Source organism: Dasypus novemcinctus, unplaced genomic scaffold (genome assembly GCF_030445035.2).
Source record: "Dasypus novemcinctus isolate mDasNov1 unplaced genomic scaffold, mDasNov1.1.hap2 scaffold_107, whole genome shotgun sequence".
Taxonomy (NCBI): Eukaryota; Metazoa; Chordata; class Mammalia; order Cingulata; family Dasypodidae; genus Dasypus; species Dasypus novemcinctus.
The window spans coordinates 1,407,551-1,415,106 of record NW_026688146.1 but is presented as its reverse complement, the minus strand read 5'-3'; positions in this window follow the sequence as shown (position 1 = coordinate 1,415,106).

The window sequence follows — 7,556 nt, the reverse complement described above, 5'->3', positions numbered from 1 at the left end:
CCTATTCCTGGTTGTTGGTGGGTGGGAAGGCGGCCCGAGGGTTCCCCTGGTGGCACAGTACTGTCCATTAGCCTGGCTGCTTATTCACAGCCCCGGGAACCACCGCACATACTGCTTAGGGGGACGCATCCTGCACGCTCCCTTTCTAGACTCTTCGAGCACCCACGCATTGCCGCGGGGCCCCTCCAGCTCTGGGGGGAAGGGGTGTCTCTGTGTCTCTCAGTACTAGAAGCTCTGCTCTTTCGGGTCCAGGTGCCCGTCCCAGCGACCCCGCCAAGCAGCCCCTGCCCCCTCCAGCCCCGGGCGCCCCATGGAGTCTTCCTGGTGAGCACTCCCTCCTTGCCCCCCACCACCCCACCGTCACTTGACGTCCCCGGTAGCCCTTTCCCACTATGATGTCCTGCTCCCACCCCCACAGAAGCATCCCCCACCCTGCCCGGGCCCCGCCCCCACGCCCTGCCTGGCCCCCAGACCCCTTCCACGCGGTGCCGCTGGGTCTCCAGTCCCCGCTCCGGGTGACACAGCCCCGCCCCAGCCCCTCCCTGGCAGGGGACCCCTGCCCCCAGCCCCGCCTCACCTCCGCCGCTAGATGTCGCCCCTCCCGTCTCACCCTGGCCTGGCGGGAGAAGTAGCTGCGCTCCTCGGGGTCCAGGCGCCGCGGCGGGAAGTAGCTGAAGGCGGACAGCGCTGAGGTGGGCGGCGGCTGGGGCTTGCCCCGCAGCGTGGCGGCGGCGATCTCCTCGTCCCCCAGGCCGCCCCGATGCAGCTTCTCCGCCCAGGCCAGGTCGGTCCCACCCTGCCGGGGGCCCCGCCCGAGTTCGCCTGCCTGGCTGCCCCGCGCCCGCGGTCGGCAGTTGCCGGGAAACCGCAGCCTCACGTCACAAAGCTGGGCGGGGAGCGCAGGGCTGGGGCGCAGGGCCGAGGGCGCAGCCGGGATGGGGATGGGATCGTGCCCTCCCGTCTCCCTGCGGGTCCCTGGAGCGCCCACTTGGGACGCGAGGAGCCGCGTCTGCTGGACTGGCGGCCTGCGCCGGCTTGCCCTTGCCCTTGCCCTTGAGCTCGAGGAGGGTCCCAAGCGGGCTGTCTGGAAGAAGTGCAGGCCACCGGCGCGCTGCATCTGAAACCCTCCAGGAACCGCGGAACAGTAGTGGAAGAAACAGGTGGAATTCATTGCCATCGTATATTAACTCTGTGTCCGCAGCAGCATCGTGTCAACGTGCAACGAATCAGTTTTCAGCGCCTCGGTCACCACGAGGGGTCACCGCTCACGGTACTGGCAGGTGCGGCACGAATCGAATCCAGCCAAGTAATATCTGGGAAAACAGCTGTTCCGCAGCGCTCTGCTGTTTCTTTTTTTTTCTTTTTTTTTTAAAGATTTATTTATTTATTTAATTTCCCCCCCTCCCCTGGTTGTCTGTTCTTGGTGTCTATTTGCTGCATCTTGTTTCTTTGTCCGCTTCTGTTGTCGTCAGCGGCTTGGGAAGTGTGGGCGGCGCCATTCCTGGGCAGTCTGCTCTTTTCTTTTCACGCTGGGCGGCTCTCCTTACGCGTGGGGCTCCCCCATGCGGGGGACACCCTTGCGTGGCATGGCACTCCTTGCGCGCATCAGCGTTGCGCATGGGCCAGCTCCACACGGGTCAAGGAGGCCCGGGGTTTGAACCGCGGACCTCCCATATGGTAGACGGACGCCCTAACCACTGGGCCAAAGTCCTGTTTCTTGAGTCAAATGCTGGTTTGGCCCAGTGGTTAGGGCGTCCATCTACCATATGGGAGGTCCGAGGTTCTAAACCCCGGGCCTCCTTGACCCGTGTGGAGCTGGCCATGCGCAGCGCTGATGCGCGCAAGGAGTGCCTTGCCATGCAAGGGTGTCCCCCGCGTCGGGGAGCCCCACACACAAGGAGTGCGCCCGTGAGGAAAGCCGCCCAGTGTGAAAAGAAAGAGCAGCCTGCCCAGGAATGGTGCCGCCCATACTTCCCGTGCGCTGACGACAACAGAAGCGGACCATTGACTATGGGGTGCAGTGATGCTCAGAGATGAACTTACCAGGTGCAATGGATGTGTCGTGATGATGGGAGAGAGTGTTGCTGTGGGGGGAGTGGGGGGCGGTGGGGTTGAATGGGACCTCATATTTTTCATAATGTAATTAAAAATAATAATAAATAATTTTTTAAAAAATAAAACAAACTGATTGAAAAAAAAAAAAAAAGAAACAAGACGCAGCAAATAGACACCAAGAACAGACAACCAGGGGAGGGGGGGAAATTAAATAAATAAATAAATCTTTAAAAAAAAAAAAGAGGTGCGTTCCTTTTGTCCAAAATTCACTTAATTCTAAAGCCTCGCCTCGAGTGTGTGTGTATCAGTAAAAAGGAAAAGGGGAACAAAACTGGCCTTGGGAATACTTTAACCAAGGTGGCTCTACGAAGACCAGCTTGAAACGTAAATGATAATGAGGAGCCAGCCTTGTGAAACCTGGGGAACAGTGGGTCATTCCAGACAGAGGGAAGAGCATCTGTGGTGGCCCTGAGGCCGAGCCCATTGATGAGCAGGCGGCAGAAAGGGAGGAGAAGGGGTAGGCAGCAGGGAGTGCAGGTGGACAGGCAGGCAGGGGAGGGGTAGCTCTCAGGCCGGGACCAACGAGCACCCCTCTCAAGGGGCTTCTTGCCTGCAGGTCCTTGATTCAGGCAGAGGTTTTAGAGATTTTTCAGTACCATGTCCTTGATGCTAATGAACAAAAACAGTAACCACACATTCACAGTGGCACCCCTAGAAGTAGAGGACCCTAGAAGTATGGTACCCCTAGAAGTACAGCACACTAGCAGAAGGGAACCCTAGAATTATGGCACCCCTAGAAGTATGACCCAGCAAGCCAGTCTGTGCTTCTCCTACCCTTCCTTACATGTACCCTCACCAAAAGCTGTGTCAGTAAAATTTGACTGGAAAAGAAAGCACCCTAGCACCTCTATGAGAAGCGATGATAGCACCTGCCATTGACTAAGCATTCCCTTCACTGTTTGCCAGGTGCTGCCCTAAGCAATTCCATGGCATGTTTCATTGACTATCCTCCACTATTTAGACTACACTTGTTTGAAATTTTGGGGATATCTCAGCCTCCAGAGGTGCTCAATTCACCAATGAGCCAAAATCCCTTCTGGATTTGTGGACCAAGCCCTTGTGGTGTGGAGTATTTTTGGAGGGAACTGACTGCTCTTCTTCCCCAGGACTATCTCAACTACACAGATTTCTGCTCCTCCCTAGTCTTCCTTCCATCTGACAAGCATTCCCCAAGTTCCCTATGCACCAGCCTACGAAGGCTTGGAAGGCAGCAACTTTAGGACCACACACTCCACAGGCACCTCTCCCAGCAGCACCATCCCTCTGCTTCCAGGCCTGGCTCAGGCAAAGTGCTTCTTCACTGGGAGGAAGGTAAGCAGTGCAAGAGAAACTGCTCCCCTTTTGCTCAGCCGGAACTGTCACTGTACCGTTCTGCAGCTACTGCTCTGCCCAGCAATTACAGGATCCAGGGACCATCCAGAGTTTCAAGGGTGGCCAATAAATCTACTAAGTTTTGCTGCCCCCTACTGACCGGAGAATACCTCCATTGCTTAAGAGGTGATGCTCACAAGTACAGCTCTTTTTAATCATTTTCCTTTCTCTGCTTTAATTTTGAAGACTAATGGCAAGAAGATGCTGTGTTCAAAATTATCTTCAAATGCATGGCTCCAATACTTCCAACAGGGACACTGGGAAATGTTTTGCTAATCTCTAACCATTTATGTGAATGTCACCTCAAATTTTTCAGGGTCATCATCAGAGACCAGTGCTACGCAGTGAATACTAAAATGGTTTGAATCTTGGTTTCACTTGCTACTAGATGTCACCTGCTTTGTCTAACACCACTACAGAGTTGGTGGGCAGAGTATATGAGGAAGTCAGATGGCCCCAGCATTATCGCCCATTTGGCTTGTGCCTGTAGAAACATTAGAATTAGATATACATGAGGATTCGGGTCGTAAGGACTGGACTTTGAAATCTAACAACTTGTCAAATCCCTCCCCTTGTAGTGGGATGGTTAGTGAATGCAGCAGTCATGTACTCAGTAGCTTAAATTTTTCATAACAAGCACATGCATTCTTGCAGGATGAAACATTTTAAGCAGTTGCAGAGGGAGCGCCAGCCCCGTGGCCTGACTTTGCTTCATGCTTTGCACAGTGTGCTGCAGCCGGCGCCATGTCTCAGATGCTCCCCATCCATGGCAGCCTGCAACTCAGGAACCCACCCAAGGGCCTCCTCTCACTCCCTGGGGTGGCCTGAAGTCTCCTGCACTCCCAAAGAGGTTTGCAGAATGCCGGCTGCACATCACTGGAATGTGGGCTTACTTATCTCTTTGTCCCACACAACTGCTAAGGCAAGCACAGGGGGTCTTTTCTCCTTTACCCTGGAGCACTTAGCACAACACCTGCAAGTGGGAATCCCTTATATGATAGATGTGTGAAGTGCCGGGGGAGGCCAGATGAGGCAAGGGCTCCATGGAGGAGGGAACTGAAAGAGCAATGCAGGAAAAGGCCATGATGGATGAGGACCTGAGTGGAGAGGGTGGAGGAATGTTCTAGGCTGCACGTTTTCTTCACATTATTCACAACCACATTACCAATGTGCATGGCAATATAGTCAGGTCTCCCCTCTTTAAACTCTAAACTCAGGGTTTACTTTCATACCAAGGGTGAGCTGAGAAACAAGGAGGATGGACTAGAGTTGTGGGTTGGTGGGGGAGGGCTGCAAGGTGGGGCAGAGAAGGACAAGAGAACTCACAGAAGGCAGACGTGACACTGGGCTTGGTCTCAGTAGCAAAGAGGGACTGTGGAAGGGTTTCTGAGGCATAGAATGATCCAGAACAGGGCTCAGGCCCAAAGCCATGAACTGCATGAACTGTAAGTAAGTACTGCTAAGAACTGTAAATGAGACCACTTCACATGTTTCCAAGATGTGAGAGTCCTTTCAGCCTGGCCCCCAGGTGAGTGGCAAATCACTTGGGCATATGAACACATCTGAATCGATTGCATCTCTCTCCCGGTCAATCTTTAATTTGCTTCTATATGTCTCATTCCTTCTCTGCAAAGAAGCATAAAATTTTAAAGGGAACTTAGAGCTCTAGAACTCATAGAGTTTCAATAACCTATGCTAAAGATTAAAAAAACTTTAAAAAGTAAAGATAAAGAGATCTAAAAAGTTACATGTGATGGTTAATCACCATCCAGTTGGTGCCGAGTCATTGGATGATGCAAGCCCTGGGCTGCCACTGTGAGGACATTCTGTCGGTGACTTTAGATTATTAGGCAGTTGGTTGCATCTAAGGCTGGTTACATCCACAAACAAGGGTGACTGCCTTCAGCAAGGAGGGGAGTCCCATCACCCCAGCAGCTGGAGGTCTTAAAGCAACACCAAGTCTCTCAGCAGTCACAACTCCTTTCTCTACTTCTCCAGCTTCTCCCGAGGAAGTCATCTCCTGTGCTGTTTCCAATGCATGGCCTGCCCTAGGAAATCTGAACTTGCCTATCCCCAGGGTCACTAAGCCAATTCTACTAACAAATCCCTTCCTATTTACATATGGCCCTATATCCTATTGGCTGTTTCTTCAGAGAACCCTAATACTGGTAGAAATGCAGACATTACTAGCTAATATGTCCTGTGATTACTTTGTGGTGGGCCTTTTGCTAAATGTTTTTAAGTGTATTAACTCATTTCATCCTTATTTTCTGATTAGCCATTTGGAAATGAGGCCCAAGGTTATACAATTTGCAAGAGAGGTTGAAATCAACCCCACGTGCCTGACTCCTGAACACAGATTCTCAGTCCTCTGCTGCATCGCTGCTCAGACCAGGTTCAAGTCTCATCTTCACCCGCGGTTCTGTACCCAAGGCACGCATTGACCATCTCTGAGCTTTGGAGAGGGAACACTGCCCAAGTCCAAGGCCCCTGGAAGTCATACAGGCCTGTGTTCAAGTGCTTAGCATGGAGCTCGGCACAGAGCAGGTGAAAAGTAAATGGCAGCTACTTCCCCTGTTCAAGGTCCCAGAAATAGCCGGAGGTAGAAACCCAGTCTCCTAACTCTGCAGCCCTTTCCACACCTGCCTGCCTTGTCTCACTCTCCCCTTAAGCTTTAACCTGAGCGTAATGGGCATCTGTACTTCACTAAATTCAATGTAATTCACTCATGATTTACATTTTAGAAGATTTCCCCCACAATCAAACCTGCCCCCTCACAACCCTCCCTAAATTTACTTTACTTCATTGTACATTTAAAAGAAAAGCTCCTGAATACATATATATTTAAGATTTTATTTTAATTGACTCCCCCCCCCAGTTGTTTGCACTTGCTGTCTGCTCATCTTCTTTTTAGGAGGCACTGGGAACAGAACCTGGGGCCTCCCATGTGGGAGGGAGGCACCTAATTACTCAAACCACCTCTGCTTCATTTGATATGTCTCATTGTGTTTCTTCACTGTGTCTCTTAGTTACATCACTCACTGCATCATCTGGTTGCATCAGCTCACTGTGTCACCTTGTTGCATCTGCTCACCAAGTAGGCTCGTCCTGCAAGGTGCAGCCTGCAGGGGTCACAAAAGTGAGCAGAGGAGGTTCTACTGTATCCTGTGAGTAGGAAAGAGACAAGGTTTTTGATCACAGGCTGGCATGCTGAGGGTTTTCAGAAGATTAGTCTGGGGTGTGCAAGATGAACTGGACAAGAGTAAGCTAGAGAGGAAACCGGGGAGCAGACTAGCACCAATACCTTAGAGAACTTAGGAAACTCATCTACATTCTAGTCACTCATCATCATAATGCCTTATTAAGTAACTTTCAAAGGAAACAATAAGGTCTTAGGCATTAGGGAGTGATGAAGATATTGGTTTTAGTGAGTCATCTTGTCCATTCTTTCCCTTATATCAGGGGGAAATTAAAACAGATATTCCAATAATTTAATAACTCTAAAAACAGAGTTGAGCAGAGCTTATGAAGAATATAGGCATGTTCTGCTTTTGAAAAACTGAAGGTAAGAAAATTCCATATTTCAAAACAGAAGCCAAAGATTTATAAAAAATATCCAGTACCCAGAAAAGCCTAATTAACAAAGTGGGTATTAAATTAGAGATATGAGATTCTTAGTTCACTGGGCTAGCAGACTACTTAGGACCCTGGAAAAAGCAAGTTTGAATTAGGGATTACTTTGGGACTGGGGGAAATGGAACCATACCTGGACAACTTGATAATCAAGTAACTGGAAGTGCCATTGTTTAATAGCCTCTTTTCCTAGTAAATGTTTGCTGTTAAAATCTTTTGGGGCCATTAATGAGTAGTGCTACTCTGAAAAAAATAGAAAAATAAACATATTTTTTATAACAATCCAAAACATTCTTAATATTTTTTGGCCAAAGTTTACTCAAGATTTGGCTTTTCCTAATGGCCAATACTTTCACATCAATCACAAATCTGTTAATCTTTAGTATACTGAAAAAGTACTTGGCTTTATTAATGATGCTATTTATAAAATATTATAA